This window comes from Amblyomma americanum, chromosome 1, assembly GCF_052857255.1.
Source record: "Amblyomma americanum isolate KBUSLIRL-KWMA chromosome 1, ASM5285725v1, whole genome shotgun sequence".
NCBI classification, from domain to species: domain Eukaryota; kingdom Metazoa; phylum Arthropoda; class Arachnida; order Ixodida; family Ixodidae; genus Amblyomma; species Amblyomma americanum.
In genome coordinates, this window is record NC_135497.1 from 348,410,439 (window position 1) to 348,429,688 (window position 19,250).

Consider the following 19,250-nt stretch of genomic DNA (forward strand, 5'->3'; position numbering starts at 1 on the left):
ACTTTGAGGGGCCATTTGTCAAAAACTACTGGCGGTATATATGCACATCACACAAGATATGGCTAAACGTTCCAGAATTGTGCCAAGGCCCAGCCATCATTCAGTGAGTCCAGAGCATAATGCGTGGAATAGAATTTTTTTAGCGCTGCACCCAACTTCTCTCCGTGGGACGGTCTGTGTCTTCATGGTAAATGGCGTTTTCCTGTACAGAAAATCTGATGACTGGTGACAGAACAGAACTAGCGGCCGTATAAGCATCAGTAAGAACCTTGTGTTGCGCATTTGTTTACACGTCAGTGTTTTTAATTTTTCGAAAGAGGTTGCAGTTATAACCTGACTCACCATAATTGTCAAGTTTTTTCGCAACAGGGAAAAAAATTACGGACAACAATTAAGTCTACTGACGAGCTGTGAAGGAGAAAGCTTGCAGCGTGGTGTTCGGCTGCGGCGATGGCGTGCTGCTCTAATGCAATGGCCAGCCAAGCTGATCAGTTCACGCCGCCCGAATGGAAGTTGATGAAGGCGACGACACCCAAACCCAGCTCGAGCCCCTGTGCTTCCTTTTTTCGAGTTGAGTTGAGTTGTCGACAGAAGGACGAAAGGAAAAGCATGGGCTTGCTTACTGGCTCAATGCGGAGCCACGCCCAGCTGCCTGCGTGCTGATAGTAGGAGGTGAAAGATGGGAGTAAAGAGACAGAAGAAAAGCGCGCGCAATAGCCCGTAGGGCACGGGCCAATTCCGGAGGCAGTGCAATACCGGGCTGACCTGTGCCAGAGTGCGTTACGCCAAGCACTCCGCCATACTTTCAAAAATATGCGTAACACCCAAGCCTCAAGGGCCCATATGAGATATTAAGTCAGGTATGTGAATGGCATCCCCCTTCGAAAGCGGACCGGGGATTGAGCCACACCCGAATACTCGATCCTGTGCTTCCTTGCTATCGCTCCCCTTTATATTTCTCCTCGATATCATTTCCCTTTCTCCTCCGCCGGCAGCAGCTCGGGTGGTTAAGATATTAGATAGCAATTGCCACGGCCGGCAACATTATTTTCCTTCACTTTTGATGCGAAAGCTTCACTATGCTACCTCGTAACGATTTCGCGGTGCTTACGGTTTTGACCTTCAAGTGGGCCAGAGGTCAGTCCTCTCACGGCGTGGTTCGAGCGTCCACCGATATATGTGAGATAGTTACTGCGCCATTTCCTTTCATCAAAACCAATTTTAGAAACTAACCTTGAAAGCAAAAATTGAAAATTGGTTTTTTGAGAAAGGAAATGGCGCAATATCTGTCTTTCATATCGGCTGACACCTGAACCGCGCCGTAAAGGGAAAATGGAGGGAGTGAAAAAAAAAGAAGAAAAAGGTGCCGTAGTGGAGGGTTCTGGAATAATTTAGACCACCTGGGGATGTTTAGCGTGCACTGACATCGCGCCCTATCCACTGAGCCAATGCGGCGGGTTCCCTTCGTGGGTGCGGAACCCACTTCGGAAAGTATTTTATTTACGAAACTTAATTTTTCTTTTTCTGATTAGGTCACGTGGTTTTTCCAAGCCTCTGGGGAGGACAACGCCTGATTTTCCTCCTTATGAGCAGCTATGCTTTCGCAAAAATGAAAATATGCTGCCTTCTACTTACGAACAGCGCTGATCATTTTACCTAGGCTGCTTGCACACAACATGTGTTTCCTGCATTTATACACAAGTATGGTGACAGGTTGCTCAGCGTACAAATTATTGAATAATACCATTTAAACGTGTAACCATTTTCGGGATGCGCTTGTATAGGAATTGTACCTGCATGCACGTGACTTTCCGGCGCCCTAGTTCACTGCCTTTTTCTGCATGTGTGTGTGTGTGTGTTGGGCTGAGTGTGTGGGTGTGCGCGCGCGCGCCACGGTAGAGTCCATTGCATGCAGTGGCGCAAAAACGCGGAGCTCCCACTTGGCTTGTCGCAAGTTTGACTTGGTTAGGAGGGCGAGGGCCGGCTCAGGATGTGAAGCTTTTAAGTTCCATGGCTGATCACCGGCCTGTGTTAAGACGTAGGGATAATGTAAACAGGAAATTCGAGAATGTAACATGCAACCAGATCCCTCGGATTTTTTTTTTCATCACATTACTCCGCATGAACATGTCCAGATATCGAGAACCACACGCTCGAGACAACACAGGCTTTTTGTGCGCGTGGTTTTCTTCCACCGGCCTTGAGGAAACGCGCGCGCCCATTTTCATACGACAGTAATTCATGTCCCCATAAAAAAAAGACATGCTATGCTTGATGAATCGTTTATCTTCAAGACAGTCACGTTTCCATGCCCGCCCCCCAAGTCGCCACGTGCTCGTCGGCCATGGCGGCCTCGTCGACGGCGACGTGCGCAAGCAGTCATATCGGAAAAGAGCGGGCTTTCTGCGCACCCATTCGCTCGCGTCAGCCGCCGCCTCATCAACCGTCGTCGGACGACGTGCGAAAATTATCTGGTAGGTCCACATTGGTGGCGGCGCTCACCATCGGGTGAAAATCGCCGGCCTCACGCCGTAAAAACGCCTCATGCATCCCGGCATTAAACGCTGTGGCTGAGCGGGGTTAAGATACTAGATTACGATACCTGGTGACATGACCAAGCGCCGTCACATGTCCGAGATGGGAGGTGCACTAGCGGGTGGCTGTTGGCTGGTTATACGGTCGAGTGCTCATTGCTCGCCGGGCTAAATGTTACGTCATGAGACCATGCGAAATAGCCTGAAATTTCGAATACAAAAGATGCAGAGGACACCAAGCCGCAGAAAAGACATGTTAATGCTATAGCATCATACCAACAAGGCGGAGCTAAGTGTTCCCCAAATTTATTAATTTCAGCGCGATTTCTTTTCTTTGTTCAAAAGTACTGCTCATAGTGCTGCCGCAATGAGGAGTTCTGTAGTCAAGTCATCAATGTTGTACTTTGCGATCGTTATGGAGCGCTTGGATTTTGATGTAGGCGAAATGCTAGTGGTCCGTGTACTGTTCGATTTCAGTGCATGTTAAAGAACCTCAGCTGGTCGAAATTTCCGGAGTCTTTCACTACGGCGTTCCTCATAGCCTGAGTCGCTTTGGGACGATAAACCATAAACCAAAACGCATGGAAATATTATACGGCTTATGGAAAAGCGTGATGAAGGAGATTCCACAATTATTTTTGGGTGTGACATAACTATGAGGGATCGCAAAGCAAGCATTGCTTTTTCACGTTGTAAGAACTCGCTCGGCGGCAGCTGGAGCTGTGATGCGCCAAACATACCTTTTCACGTATTTGAAAGCACTGCCTGACAAATGTTTCAAAGACGATTAGAGATCATATAACGGCAGCAATGCGTCCCACCCGGTCCTCTTCGTTCCTTCGGTTGTTTTTCGTAACTCATCTAAATTGGGCTCCAAGTGGAGACACATCACTTATGTTAAAGCTGAAATTTACTAACGTACCCTGACCCCCGGATCTACATGACGTTACTCACCAGCATGGTGACGTGACTCGATTACGACCGACGCTGAATACCCCCGGGAATTCGGTCCCCTCGCCCTCAACTGTGAATGCTGAGGCGGCCGCAGATAGAACATGCCATCGCAAATGAGAATCTCCAAAAGGAGGCCATATTAGTTTAAGGAGTGAAGTTGAAAATAGCGAAAATTAAATGTAGCAATGCGTACATTCAGTTTAACTTCTTCAGCCTACCGAATTTCCTAACCTGTTGAGTGTTTTGCTCAATTCTTTGTTCCTGTCCTTTTGTGCAAGTTGCAACAAAAAAATAACGGTGGTTTAGCTTTGGTTAAACCTGGAGTGACGCGATAGCTACAGCTGCCCGAGTGGAACTTGGTCACGTGACCAAACACGTGACCAACAACGTGATCAGCCGCACCACGTGACCAACCACGTGACAGGGTGGCGGCGCATCTACAGGGTGTCAACGCAGCCACAGGGTGGCGGTGCCGCCACCACCACGGCGCCGCCACGTTGAAGGCTCGAAATGCTGCCGTAGTAATCACTACAAAAACTCGTACAAAAAATCAAAGCGGCAGTTTACTTGACATGACAGAATACATTTATTATCGCATCGCATCATGGCGCAGAAAAAGTCTAAACGACACATTTCGACAGTTTGCTAGAAATACACAATGCACTTATGCACAGAACCAGCTTGAGAAAGTGTCGGTAGTAAATATTAAGTATGGCAAAACTTTACACTTTCTACATAGACGTGTACCACTTGCAACCGCCACACATCACTAGGCTGGTTGTGACGAAAGGAGAGGTGCAACATTCGCGCTACAATGTGGTCAGCCACATGAACCGCGCCGTTTCGCAGGGAACATAGGCAGCCAGAGGTGCACTACGAAGGCATTTCAAGCGTGCACTGCAGTAATTATAAAACACAATTGGCTTAATCTTGATGAAACCCAAAAAAACACAAAACAACACAGCGTGGCGCGATACAAAAAATATAAACATATCATACATGAATACAGATACAGCGTGTAAATACTGCACATCAAGGAAGATTATCACAAATATGGCGAAGAACGAAGAACATTTACTGCACATATAAGTCGCCACAAGCACAAACAAAGCATTTCACTCTCGTTTAGTCGTACCAGCGGGAATGCGAGTTTTAGCATTGAGTGAAGAGACATAGTAAACCGTACAAGCTGCAAGTGTGCACATACTGCACTACAAAAATTTTTGATGAATAATTCATTAAAAAAGTATGAAATGATAAAAACTGAGGCATACAGACTTCTGGAACATCGCGAGCAGGCAATTTTTGCTAATAGAAGTCAAGTCGGCTGCTGAAAACATCGTTTTTCTCTTTCTTTGCGAAGCATTTCACGCAGTTTGGGAACTGATTTTACTTGCGTTGAAATGCCAGCAGCTTTCAATTCGGTCCGCAGTTCAATCGCGTCCATATCCTCGATGCAAGCGGGAAGTAATACTCGCGCTCCATTTCAGGAGCGCTTCGAGCCCTATTTGTGCGACTCTCTTCAATCATACCCTCAACCCAGTATGAACGATCGTGTTTTTTGTACGCTCGACTTGTTGTTACGTGCCCGCTATTCTCAAGACGTTTTGCCAGCTTCAGCGCATCGGCGGCCGCATTCCATTTATTGGATCTTGCATGATGCAAATGCTTCAGAATATCATTCTTTTTCTCAATGCCTTCGCTCGAAAACCACCCCATACACTTGAATTCTTTATGCTTATTTGAGGCATGACAGACAAGAATATGCATATATGGCGTCATTCTTTCAGCCCCGTAACCCTTATGCCCTCGTTCTCCAAGTTCTAAGTACGTTTTATGGAATTTGGCTATTTCTTGCTCGATGCTTTCGCCGGTCGTGTTATGTTCAAAATGATCAAAAATGCGACTAAGCATTTTCCAAAGTGAGATGATTTTTTTTTCTGTTTCCGGGCTGAGTTTTCCAGTGAGCCTCTCTGGCAGCCTTTCGAGCAGGCGCTCGCAGGTTTCTCCTTGAATACAGGTGAAATTTTTTCCCTTTCTTTCGTCCTGCCACAGTTCAAATTTTACACCACAGCTATTAATTGCCTGCACAATTGCTTCCACGTGAGTGCTCTTGGTGTTTAAGTTCGTAACTTTATCGCGGTTGTCTTTGTCCATTGCTTCGACAATCAATCCATCAACCAGGCGATTAACGACTCTAATGCGCATGTGTAAAATGTCTGGAACCACAAATGCAGGTACAATGTTGAATAGGGGAACGACTTTCATTCCGAATTCTTCAACAATGCCGTCCTCCCTCATGTTTTTTAGAGTGCGCAGAAGAGGCGGCTTATTACACTCCTCTGTGTTTGCCCCAGCTCTGCTTCGTTCCTTTAAATTAATACGACAGAAAGGACATGGGTGCCTAGAAGACGCTGACTGCAATCCTTGAACCATGAGCAAGAATTTTAGATCTGAGCCCAGACAGACTATGACGGGAACTTCCTGTCCTTCCAAGCTGACACTGCCCCTTTTCACAACACTGTTAACTTCGTCTATCAAATCCTTCAAACTTTCTCTAATCTGAAAACAGTTTTCAGAGACTTCGACGACTGCGAGCAGGCGATGTAAGGTATGGCTCTGCAGCCTCCGGCTGCTGTCAATCACGAGAAAAGATAGAGTTGTCCAGCTTGTTCGTGTGCTGACTACACAGCCATCTCCTTCTATTTTGACCAAAATTGGCTGCGACCTGAGCTGTTCTCCTGTCATACCTCTATTCACTGCGTACTCCGCAACGGCAGTTTCAAGTTCGTGCACAAAAGACACCTGAGCGCCAGCTGCTTCTCCTAGGGTTTTAAACACAGCAGTGCTTTCGTCTAGTTTTTGCCTGTATGAATTGATGACACGGAGCGAGGGTAAATTAGGGACAGCTGAAGACATTTTTTCCCAAAAAACATTGCTTACAAAGTGGTTGTCTAAGAGCACGGTGATTGCACGGACGCTTTTCTTCTCGGGGGAAGAAAGATCCTGATAGTCAGTTTTAACATTACTGCGGTATTTTTTTTTGATTCCTCGCTCCACGGAGATTCCGTCAATGTCAGAAAAAGTAATTTTGTGCAGTAGCCCTCGAAGGTCTTCTACAACCAACTGGCATAAGTCCAAGCCATAGCTTTCCAAAATTTCTTCTAGCTCTTGAACTATCACGCTGCCTACAGAATGCAGCTTTCTTCTATCGGTGCTTTTCAAACCTTCCCCGACCCTTTTTCCGCAGTTGTTGAGCAAGCGGCAGGTTTTTGCCTGTGATGACAGGCTTTTGTTTTCTTTTTGCAGCTGAAGGCATTTTGCCTCAAAATCCTGAATGGACTTACGCAGTTCAGAAAGAGACCGTTCTGATACACCCTCCATTCGCTTCACTTCTTCTTGTAAAGCTTGAATAATGATGTCCTTGATACTGTTATTTGAATTTTGAACAGAACTTTCCTTATCGAAGGGAATTTTTACATGGCGCTCTTTTTTAAGGAACCCCTCTTTTGCTCGGCCATTAATTTTTCTGTACTGAGTATCTACCGAGGAGCAGAGGCTTCTAAATCTTGTCTCTACTGCAACCTTTAAACTCTCTGGGATGGACATGCCAAGTGGAATAAAAGATGTTATTGTCTCAAAATAAGATTTCTCCAAAACCGTTTTGTTGCTAAAGATTTCCAGAACTGTCTTATTAGTCAATGTAAATGAAATTGCACATTCAGAAATCTCTAAGCGCAAAGCTCCCGAACTCATTTTTAAGAAATTCTAAACAACACAAATTGAAATACAAGAATCAATACTATATCGAAAAAAAAACAATGTTCCAAAACGTTTGCTGGCAACATATATGTGAAAGGCGGAAGGCTCACTATTTCTGTGGGTTAGGTTCTGCATGCAACAACCTTCGACACAAGGAACATTTGCAGACTTTCCACAGGATAGCCGTTTGGAAAGAGCTTGCAAGCTTTCTGTCGTGTCACAGCAGCCTTCACACGCACTGGGAACTCAATTGCCACTACACTGCCAAGTTTCGTTTCTCGAGTATGCCACCCAAAGGGAAGATTCAGCTTTGAAAAGTCTGACTCATTGCAAACAATCCAACCCCTTTCGAGCGGCCTTCCTTTCCTACTGAAAACCCATCTAAAGATGTCCAGGTCTATGTTCACCTTGACAAGCCCGCTGGATCGACGGCTGTTGGAAAGTTTCTTTTGCACAGCGTAAATTAATTCCTCAGCAGCAGCTTCCAGTCGTTGTGGCGATGGCTTGCTTGGGTGCTTAAATTCCCGGAGACAGGCGCCGTTATGATTTTTTCTTGGTTCAACGGAGCAATGCCACTTGGAATATCCTTTCCATTTTATAAGGTATCCCTTGCTCTGTAAAAAAATAGATGGCATGGTGAAACATTTAGCGCAAGAAAACTCACACACGCCGAGGAACGACAAAACTAAGCACAAGTGAACCAAAGAAAAGACCAAGGAAAGATATGTCACTACGAAATGAAGAGCCAATGAACTTGAATGTTAATTTATGCAAATGTTAACATATCCATTTGTGACGAAATGAGTGCCTTAGAGGACTTAAGTTACTGGGGATTGAAGGGTTTGCTCAAAATCTTGACCGCGTTATCTACCTTACTGGACTCAGGCTGCCCGCTTAGCGCGAAAAAATCTATTTATGAAAAATGCTTTGTCTCTGGCATCATCACTAAGTTTGGAAGTCGAGTGTTCAAAACTGGCGGTAGTAGTAGTAGTAGTAGTAGTAGTAGTAGTAGTAGTAGTAGTAGTAGAAAACATTTATTCATAGAAAGGTAGGATAAAGAGGCGGGAAAAAACAGATTTTGGGTGGAGTCCTTATTTCAGGACCCCAATGTCCACCGCAGTTGCTCTTGCTTGGGATATCAGGCTACGCTGGGCCACCAAATCGGAGCTGAGCAGGGCAGACTCCCTCTGTTCCCCGGATTGATATTTGTCTAGTTCGGGGGGCTTGCTACCGGAGCAGCCCCATGTTACATGGTATGTTGTTGGAATTCCGCCACACCAGGGGCAGATTCCGTCGTATCTATCGGGAAACATGATATGGTATTTGTTGTGGTTTGGGAAGGTGTTCGTCTGTAGTTGTCGCCAGCCCCTCGCCTCTACCGCCGTTAGCTTCGAGTGTGGTGGGGGATAGACTTGCCTTTGCGTTCGGAGAAGGAGGAGGCGTTCGCCGTACATAGAGGGAAGAGGGGTGACGTCGGGGAGGTTAGTCGCTCGGTTGGTGTATCTCGAGCTAGACTGTCCGTGGCCTCGTTTCCCTCGAGCCCCTCGTGCCCAGGAGCCCAAGTGATTTGGTGCTTGCATGTGGAATTTTTAACATGTGGGGTAGTCAGAATGGGAGCGATGGAGTGTGGAAGTCTGCCAGTGAGGAAGAGCCGACACGCCGACTGGGAGTCTGTAACAATTTTAAGTCCGTTTCGCGTGGTATCGCCGTGCTGGATGGCGAGACCGATTGCGGCCGTTTCAGCTACTGTGGGAGAGCAGTTGCGTAGAGAGGCGCTGGCGATTTCCTTGAAGTTGGTGTCCAAAACAGCCGCCACCGCGTTCGTGGAATTGGGGTACATGGCTGCGTCGACGTATACAGCATTTCGTGCCTGTCGGTGTGTGCGGCGCAGGTAGTCCACTCGCGCCTTTCGTCGTCTCTTTTGTGAGTCCGAGTGAAAACTGGCGGTATACCAATTGCGGAGACATTTTGTTATAGGAAGTCTCCCTGACTGCCGCGCTTTGGGGCCTCCTACTGTGCAATTTTACCAATTTCTCTAACACATTTTAGTCAATGAAAACCTAAAAACCTAAAGAAAACGTGATCAAGACACCTCTTAATTTTATATTCCTCGCAGCTTATTTATATGCAAGCTAACAACATTTTTTCAAACATCATTAAACAAAAGCAAAAGAAAAAGGTTTGAATTTTTCTGGGCTCTCTTATACAGATAACAGCAGTAACACATACCAGGTGTTACAGAGAAGACTAAGTCATCATCAAAATTAAGCTTTCTCGGATTAGCTCAGCTAACAAAGCGAAAGTCGTCGGCGTTCATTGTGTTCATTGGTGTTGGCGTTGACAACTTTCTTGGTGATTTTGTGGAAAGGAAGGGCGCATATAACTGGCCACCTGTGTAAGTGGGCGCCTCAATAGCGCTTTGAGGTACGTGATGGTGGTGAGAGAAAGATGTGGGCTGCATGCATTAGCGCTGACAACGTTATGGCAGACACGCGGCACTGCAGCAATAGGCCGCAGCCTGACCAACCTCTCGCGATCAGCCATTTATTCAAATGTGACCTGCCAGGGTGGCAGGTTGGGCGCACTGCTCATCCAGTGTGCGGAACGCACTCAACGCTACAGACGCTAAGCCGCGTCTGCTTGCACGATACATCACAGCTCTCGCTCTCTAACAAGGTTCAGCAGTAGTTGAGCAACAGCTAATATTTTTTTATCCAGCTGATACTCGGATAGATAACGTGGTCAGGCAGCAGCCGCTGCACGGCTGTGGAGCCCCTGCGCAGAGACAGCGAAGACTAGGCTTGGCGGCGCGGCGAAGTCACTTGCTGGGTTGCTATGGCAGCGGCGCAGCAAGGACGTTCAAGATCAAACGTGAGGTGACGGCGAAATCGCTCCGACGAAAGCAGGAAAAGCTTTCGCTTTTAAAATATGGATTTTTCGGCATAGTATACCAGTGCCCGCAAACTGTATCTAACCGGTAGTTACCCAGTAGTTAACAGGCAGTAAACCGGGAGGAAGCTGGTTTACTAATTCTGATATTAACTTTTAACTATTAGTTAGGCGCCTAGTTGCAGTTAGAGGTAGGTTACTAATATCCGTATCAGTTTTTAGAATTTCGAAAACGCGATTACCCTCATCGCAGTGGCTCGACAAAATTTGGCTACATCATGCGATGGCTCAGTGGTTAAGGTGCTCATCTGCTGAGCCGGAGTACCCGGGTTGGCACTCAACCGCAGCGGCTGCGCTTCTATGGAGGCGAAACGCAAAAGGCACCCATGCGCTGTGCAATATCTTTGCACTTTGAAGATCCCTAGTTGGTCGAAATTATTCTGGAGCCCTCCACAACGGCACCTATTTGTTCCTTTCTTCATTAACTCCCTCCTTCATCTCTTCCCTTACGGTGCAATTCAGGTGCCCGCCGAGATAGGCGGGAAAGTTACTGTGTCATTTCCTCTCCTCAAAAGCCAATTTTCAAGAACCAGTTAGCGCCAAAATACATGCGCTTTCGAAAGCATGCAAGCAAAGAAACCTTTCCAGTGCGCGTAATTAGTCGAAACAGCCAAATTTTGTCGATCCATATGGCCAAAGGTAACCATGTTTTGGAAATTCTAAAAACTTATATGGCTATTACTAACTACCGGCTACAAATCTAAAATTACGACTAAGCGCCTAACTGCAATTGTTAAAAGTTAATTATTAAAATCTAGTTAACCAGCTGAATAGTTAAAACGATTCACCGGAAACAATTCACACTGGTAATACTGTGCCGTAAAAGCCATATTTTAAAGCCAAAACGCATATTTTTGAAACGTCTTCCAGGTAACACCTGGTATTCAGAGTCGCTCAGCTAATGCTAAGGAAAGCTTGAAGAAACAAATGCGCGCGCTGCAAATATTCTGCACTTGCAAGGTTTAGGTTGTCATCTGTTCTATCGAAACATATTGTTGTGCGTTTATTTTTATTCCTGGAGATGGGAAAGCGAACCAGCTGCAGGTTTTTTTTATGTGTCAAATCTTGCCGCTTCACTCCTCTGTCAGTAGGTATGCTATACCGTTTTACATCGCCCACGAGCGATTCCTCTTTAATTCGCTCGCCTTGCATGCTTTGCATCATGTCTACTTGTGAATGACAACGTATCCGGTAACACTGGCATGCGTACATTAGTAAATAAAGTCCTCACTTGGTCTACATTTATGTTGAAAATGTTGAGCTAAAGTTATGAATAACAAGAGAGATAGCGCTACTTGTTAATTACGTACCTCAGAAATATTATGTCCAGCAGAAGGCGCCTGCTGTATTTCTGCATTATTCGGACCTTTGCATGTTATCTCTTTAAGCTTCGCTAAATTATCAGCAGTGCCTTGCATATCCTTTGGAATAGTAATACATTTGCTCCGACGTCTCCCTGTACTGCTTTTTTCTTGCCAAATGTAATTTTACCTAATAAAATATGAGAGCACTACGTAAACCGCAATTAGCACCATGTAAGCAAGGGCCTTAAGCTGTTTGCATGCTATAAACATGAACGACCGGTCGTTGTGTACATTTTTTATGGTTGTTGTTTAATGAGGGTTTACCGCCCCAAACCGACTCAGGCTATGAGAGACGCCGTAGTGAAGGGCTTGTTAAATTTCGACCACCTGGGGTTCTTTAACATGCATCGACAACGCATAGTACACGGGGCTCTCGAATTTCACCTGCATCGAAATTCGACCACCGAGGCCGGGATCAAACCCGCATCTTTCGGGCCAGCAGCCGAGCGCCATAACCACTCAGCCACCGCGGCGGCGTGTCACGTGTCGCATGTGCAATGTTGAATGCTAACTGTGATGGGTGGCAATTCTCTGTAGTAGTAGTAGCGGTGATTTTATCCAAATAATAAAAAGAAAAGAAGGGAAAGATTTTTTCTGCTGCGAGCACCTGAGCTGGGGCAGCGCAAATAAAGGGATATCAGGCAGATTAGAGAAATGAAATAACTATAGCCATAAACTATAGAAGGGAGAGTGGTCAGGAACTATGTACAAGTATTATCTTTACAAATTCGCAGTTATATGTCAGAAAAAAAACGAAGAAATTTTGAGGACACTGAAGACTGCTTGTGAAATCATGGAATGCGAAAGAATTAATGTTTAATCGTGGCCCTCGTGGATAGCTCCAAACGAAGACGCGTCCTTTGTTTGTTCTTGTTCCCAGATCATTACCCGCCGCGGTGGCTCAGTGGTTAGGGCGCTCGACAACTGAGCCGGAGTTCCCGGGTTCGAACCCGACCGCGGCGGCTGCGTTTTTATGGAGGAAAAACGCTAAGGCGCCCGTGTGCTGTGCGATGTCAGCGCACGTTAAAGATCCCCAGGTGGTCGAAATTATTCCGGAGTCCTCCACTACGGCACCTCTTTCTTCCTTTCTTCTCTCACTCCCCCCTTTATCCCTTCCCTTACGGCGCGGTTCAGGTGTCCGCCGATATGCGAGACAGATACTGCGCCATTTCCTTTCCCCAAAACACCAAAGCGTGCTTGTGGCCTCGAGCGCGTTTGGTTCGCAACCTAGTGGTTGTGTCGAATTCTGCCTAAGCCTCTTATCTTCTTTAATCGAAACGATGACCCCACACTGAATTTCCGTGACAATCCTTCCACACAAACCAAATCCACAGTGATTGCACACGCATGTAAGCTCTACGCTTGTCATGCTGTAGGAATTAAAAAAAAGTTACCAACAAGCTCTACAGACCGCCCTGAATTGTGTAATCAGGACATGCAAACAAACACAAAACGTAACATGGACCGAGGTGCTTAAAGAAATGGCTTGGGAAGGTTGTTACCTACCGTTTTGGCAATGACTCTCTCGACCAGGTGGTACATCAAAACTTCAGCAGAAGAAAGTCAATGGACGCAGGGAACTGGCTAACCAGATGCAGCTGATGACAGACAGTAGCGAGACAGCCAGGTCCTGAGGAGCTTAAAGGATGCGGGAGACGAGGGCAAGGCGTATGGGGTCGATGGCGGTTACATGGAACTGGCTAAGGGAAAATCTTCCTTCATTGGCACCGCCGAAGATGCAAGGGCTCTAAATCTAGCTCAGAACGATCTCCCATGGCTCCAGACCCTGGTTTTAAAGACCTAGAAACCCAGCCCACCTCTTGCATCGCCCAATCAACAGCAAACTAACCCATCATTGGTTTACAAACTTCATGGCACGCCCTGCAATTTCGGCAAGGTTCAAACCCTCTCTCTGAAATACACAGCACATCTAAATTGCTATAAGAAAATGTAATTCCAGGAATGAACCCTCGAAATGCTTGGGCCAACAGGTTTACGTGCCACGCCCTATTCTTCCACAGTATTACTCAAACTCTCTCCCTTAAAAAGTAAAAAGAGAAACATATAAAAATACATCAAACATTCCCATGCGGCTCCCAGCTTTACGCCAATTACCGATATTCAACCGATCGCTACCGCTGCGAGTAGTAGACTACTCGTCTTCGGGACGACTGTTGACAGGCGTCCCCGCAAAATCTGGAAAGAGGCGCCAGCCTGTCGTTGCTGCCTCTGAACACGCTTCAGCGTTTCGTTAAGCAGGCCCGCTTCTCGGGACCCGTTGGTATGCCCCATCCTCTGACTTCGACGCCGTCGCGGCTTAGACGCGGCGTCTGCTTGCCGCGTCCGCGCTGACCATGCGCTATGCTACGCTATCACTGCGGTGGTTTCCTTAGACGGGCGAAGGGGGGGCGGGCGGTTTCGGGAAAACGTCTTGGCTCCTTTCCTCTGGCTCGGTCTTTGCCTTCGCCGGTCTACGCCCGCTTGCCTCGCCATGCACGCTTCCTGCTGACGGGGATTAACAGGGAAATCGCCGCATCTCGGCGCCGGGCTGTCGACAAACCCTCGGATGGTTCGAACCTCGGCTTTTTAAGCCCTCGTGTTGAAGACATCCGGGTCAGTGGCTGCAAACCATGGATGTAAGAAGCGGGAAGTGTCCCCAGGGCGCGATTAACATTCTTCCCTGTCTGTTGGATGTGCCACGACTCAAGTAGAAGCCTCCTGTGCGGGTTAGCTTCGGTTTCCAGTACATTAGTGCCGTCAACATCCATTCGGTGGCCGCATGCCTCGCAGTGTTCGGCCGCAGCGCTGCGGTCACGGTTCATATGTCGGACGTCCGCTTTGTGTTGCCTCATTATTTCGGCGAAGTTCTTCGTTTCCCCTATGTACGATTTCGGGAAGACCGAGCAGGACATTTGGTATACAACCTCTTGGGCCCTTACTTTTGGGTGACGGCCGTTTGGGGGGGGGGGGGGGGGGGAGAAGGCGTCCGATGGTGGTAGTCGTAAAGCCACTCAATAGACTGTGCGTTGTTAGCACCCTTCTTTACCGAGAATGCGTGCCAGCGTCTCGCTCACGCCTTTCACGTATGGAATGCAAAACGTTTCCACTTCTGGCATGTGTTTCTTCCATGCACATGAACATGTTTTCGCCCCGGCTAAACCATTCTTATTTTCTGAGAATTGAAAATTGTCCACCCACCCTTTCCACCAATGCAGACACCTTTGCTGCGCCTTCGAAGCTGATTTACCGGACTTGGCCGAATCACCTTTGACTAGGGAACAGTAGCACCGTTAGTGCGTGCCTTTCAGTGTCACTTTGTACAGCGCCCAGAAAAAAGCCTAACTAAGCCTGTCCTAGCACAGAAATCCTTCAGTGGTTTTGAAAGCCGCAGTCGTGATAACGTTTGCCGTAAATGAGAGGTTTTTTTAGTTTTAAATGTCTTTCATTGTGCCGCAGCCAAATTTGCGTTGGTTTTTGTCTTTTGCTAACCGATAGTATGTCAGTATATTTTCAAAGAACTATATTGACGGGATCATAGCATGCAGCGTGCCCTTGCCATCCGCATTTTCGTACGCGCTGTTTTTGTGAAGATGTTTAGGATCACCAAATAATTCTACACATTGTGACATTCCTTGTGTGCTGCGAGGTTCCGCGTTCCACGGCGCGGCGTAGACGGAGACCCAGATGACAGCGGCATCATCAATTACCCAGCCATGCACTTTGAGTGACGACCAGAACGAAGGGACCCGCCGCCGTGACAGCGGCATCATCAATTACCCAGCCATGCTCTTTGAGTGACGACCAGAACAACCGGACCCGCCGCCGCCGCCGCGGGGAAACAGGCTTTATCCTCCCCAATTTCCGGGCACATTCCAGGACAAGGGAGCTGTCAGCGGGCCAGAGCGCGCCGTACCACAGCCGACGCTATGCGCTACCGCGAAGACAACATTCTTTCCCTCCTTCCCCTTTCGACGTGGGCTATCGCCGGGAAGGCACCCACAGCTTCCCGCCGTGCCTCGTGAATAAAAGCGCATTCCCAGAAGGGCCGTGACGGACACCTGTCATGGCGGACAGGCAGTACTCGCCAAGAATGTGGAAAACAGGCGCTAGTGAATTAGCTCCGAAGAGAGAGCCTGTGTATACTCTCACTTGAGAGAGAGTGGTGGCGTTTTTGTTGTTTATTTAGTTTGTATTGTTAACAGACTCTGGGTTCGAGGCTAAGCCCAACCCAAGGGGTGGTCCCCATCTCGCATGTTATTTTTCATTGGAGAATTGATGCTTTGGGCGGGCCACTGGAAATGACCGCCCTTAGTCCTTTGTTAATCAAGTGCTTAAAAGCACATGTAAACGGATGCAGTCGAGTCTGAGCTGGGGCTCCATGCTTAGCATGTAATGTGATGCTACTTAGGCACTAACCTGCCCGGTCGATGAGTAAAGTAGTGCAAAGTTTTTTCTTTTGTAAATTCAGTTCTGCTTTTTCCAGTTTAACTCTCTGTATATGTATGTTGTAAAATTATGCTCTGCTGTCATCATCTCAAGCTCGCCTCCTGTTCATCTTCCAAGCCGAACGACACTAGAGGAGGGGTTTGTGAACCATCCTCGAAGAAACGGACGACTATTGAAATTCAACTGCATACACGCTCAGGACGACATCGTTCGCCAAGAGGGCCTTCAGCGCCGAAGCCCGACGGCGTGCAGCTTCTGCCAGCAACCGCTCGAGCCCAACTCCGGAGCCACTCCATCGCCCCCATGAAGTCGTCGGCACGTAAGCTCGGACGCCCCAGCCTCTGATGTATAATCTTAATCATGTGTAATTATTGAATATACCTGTTTGTTTAAACTGAGCCATTCGGTGTCTCTTTGCCTCTCCGTCCCGTGTGGACCTGCGCATTATGGGGGTCATCACAACATGCTGGAAATATATTTTCCAGTCCTACAGCATCGCCATCGTGGAGAGACATGCTGCAGCGAAGACTACACCACACACATGCAGCACCAACTTCCTTTTATTACAAGAGTGCCGTATAGACATTAGGCTTTTCCATAAAAATCATGGGAGTCATGGACGATTAACAGAAAATCAACAGCTCAGCAGACACAAATCAACATAAAGACAAAATTTCAGTTAAAGTTATGCACACATGAGAAGACCCGTAAGCGTCACAGCAAAGTACACTTAGCATGTGAATATGCAGCATTAAGAAGACAAAAAGAAATAGTTACGAACAATAAACGACTCAAACAAAGCATGCTCCTAGCAAACGCCCGGGAAGATGCCCGGCGCGCCAAAGAAAAGCGCGATGATAAAGTAGAAGCTTCAAGGCACAGCCGTGCCATAAAACTAAGAGAAACGCGCAATAACAAATACCAAGCCCAAATAATGCATAAAATAGAACCGAAGCGGAAAACGTAAGAACCAAAAAACGTTACTGGTTACATGTCGCATTTTTCATTGCAGCACTGAGGCTTCAATTTTAGACTTCGACGTGGCCTCTTTGTATGTCTGAAATTTACTTGACCTGAAATAAAATAATCGAAAATGTTTTACGGCCGCGAGTGAGTTTCGAACCCGAGGTGGCGAGAACGCATACGTTTTGCTGGTTACTGCGTTAAGCGTGGCCCGCATGGAGCGTTTTTCCAGGCAATTCGCCGGCGTCGGCGGCAGCGGAGCGCTTTTTTGCCGCCGTCGACTGCCACACCGCCGCAGCCGAACATTCTGCGTCATAAAATACCAGTCTCTTGCGCTGTATTTTGGATATCGTCGTCATCATCAGCTGCATCTATGCGCAACGGAACCGAACACTGAAACAGCACTGAAAACCGAAGTGCTAGCACTCCTAGTTGCAACTGGCGTAACCACGCTAACTCGTCCGAAATTGATTTTGGTGGCACTGTCTACCTGTGCCATGCGCTGTGCTTTTAACAAGGCTGGTGGAATTCCTTAGTTTGGCGGAAGGCAGTAAAGAATCTTCTGCAGAAATTCTGATGTCTTTTTTGGGAGATTTTTGTCTGCGTGTGAAAAAACCCTTTGCCAGGACTGACACATTAGCGGTTGTAAGTTTTTTTTTTGTGACAGCCTGGAGGCAAGAGTGCGTCCATGACCTTTCCGGGCCGTTTTCGCAGATGCGCCGACTATGTCGTGCAGCTCGTGCTTCGCACCATAGGGAACAGAAACATAGCGCATCCAAAAAGCAACCATGGACTGCGCTCCACGATTCGAGGAAAAGTAAAAGAAGAAAAAACAAGAAATGCAGGCAAAGGCACAGCAAGAGACCCCTCGCCACTGTCCTTTTCTTCCCCCCTCTTACCACCCTGCTACCGGCTGCCCGTGTAGCTCTTGAAAAAGAATTTCTCCGTACCTATGCACCTGCTCAAATCATCCTTGGCCCTTTCCGTTACCGCCTCTCCACGTTCTTCATCCGTTTGATGCGGCGTGTTGTGCGTCTTGTTCCCGTAGCCTTTTTGGGAGGAACAGTGCTGAAAATTGTGCCCTAAGGGTAGGGTGGAATTCAAGCAAGTTTTGGTTACGACGATTCCCAATTCTTGCATATTTGTTTTAAAATCAGCGACAACAGCAATGACACATCGCTTTGAGCATGCGGCTCGAGGAAGGTGTGTGATTCGTTCCGCAGTGTCGCCGTGTACCCACTGATTTCCAATGGGTAGAAGTTTTCTCGAAGCCTGGCGCTTGGTTTCTTTGAGTTGAAGTGCTCGGAAAATGGTCTTCCACCTAACATTGTGTTGAAGAAAACACTTCAACCCATTGCGCTTGGTGCGAGGTTGCCAGTGCGCCATTAAAGTTCATCATCAGCAAAAGAAAACATTTCTAGGCAATGGATACGCAAGATTCTTCACTCGATGTATCATCTAAAACTGAAAAGGATGCAACGAAAACAACTCGATATGCTTATGCTAAGGACACGCTGGTGGCAAAAACGCGTATGCAGTTAGTACGTAAAGGGTGTCTGCGAAACCTTGGCCAGTGTTCTCAGAAAGGAAGGGATGCAAACTACACACAAGCCGGACATCATTATCGGAGGCCTCCTGTGCCACTTCAAAGACAGTCATCCCACCCCAAAAAAGGCCTAGAGGCGCCAACTCGAATGGCCCTTCCTGGGCGTACGCGCTCTTAGCGTAAGCCGAAACCGGTCTGCGCATGCGCACTGCAGAAGACGCCAGCAAGCCTAGGTGAGGCGTCCGTGCTAGATGTCGGCATCAGCGCGCGGGTGCTCATGTACGCGTTGGAAGGGGGGTCCGGTTTATAACAATGGAAGGATCGCCGGGCTCTCGGTGGCTCTTTTCTTCATGGCTTGAAGCTATTTCAGGTTCCCCGAACTTTTCTTCGCGGTTTAAGTTGTTCTTTCATCGCCCCCAATCCCTTCTCTCCACGGCTTGAAATTCTCTCCGTCCGCTCGACAGGGGAAGGGAGCCAGCACCAGGAACATGGAGATGCATGGCGCATTTAAAAGTCGCTGGATCGTTCCGTGGAAACGGCTCCCTCTTCTGACTCCCGCGGTTTGTGCGCTTAAAAAGCCGCGCTAACTCCCCGGGAGTCACACATCCAAGAAGTAGTAGTTTGCCAACAGCTTCAGAGGCAACAATAACTGACGAGAATACAAAAAGGAAGCTAAAAATGTTGCCGGCCCAGCGATTGCTATCTAATCCCTCAAGCACTGGAACTGCAACC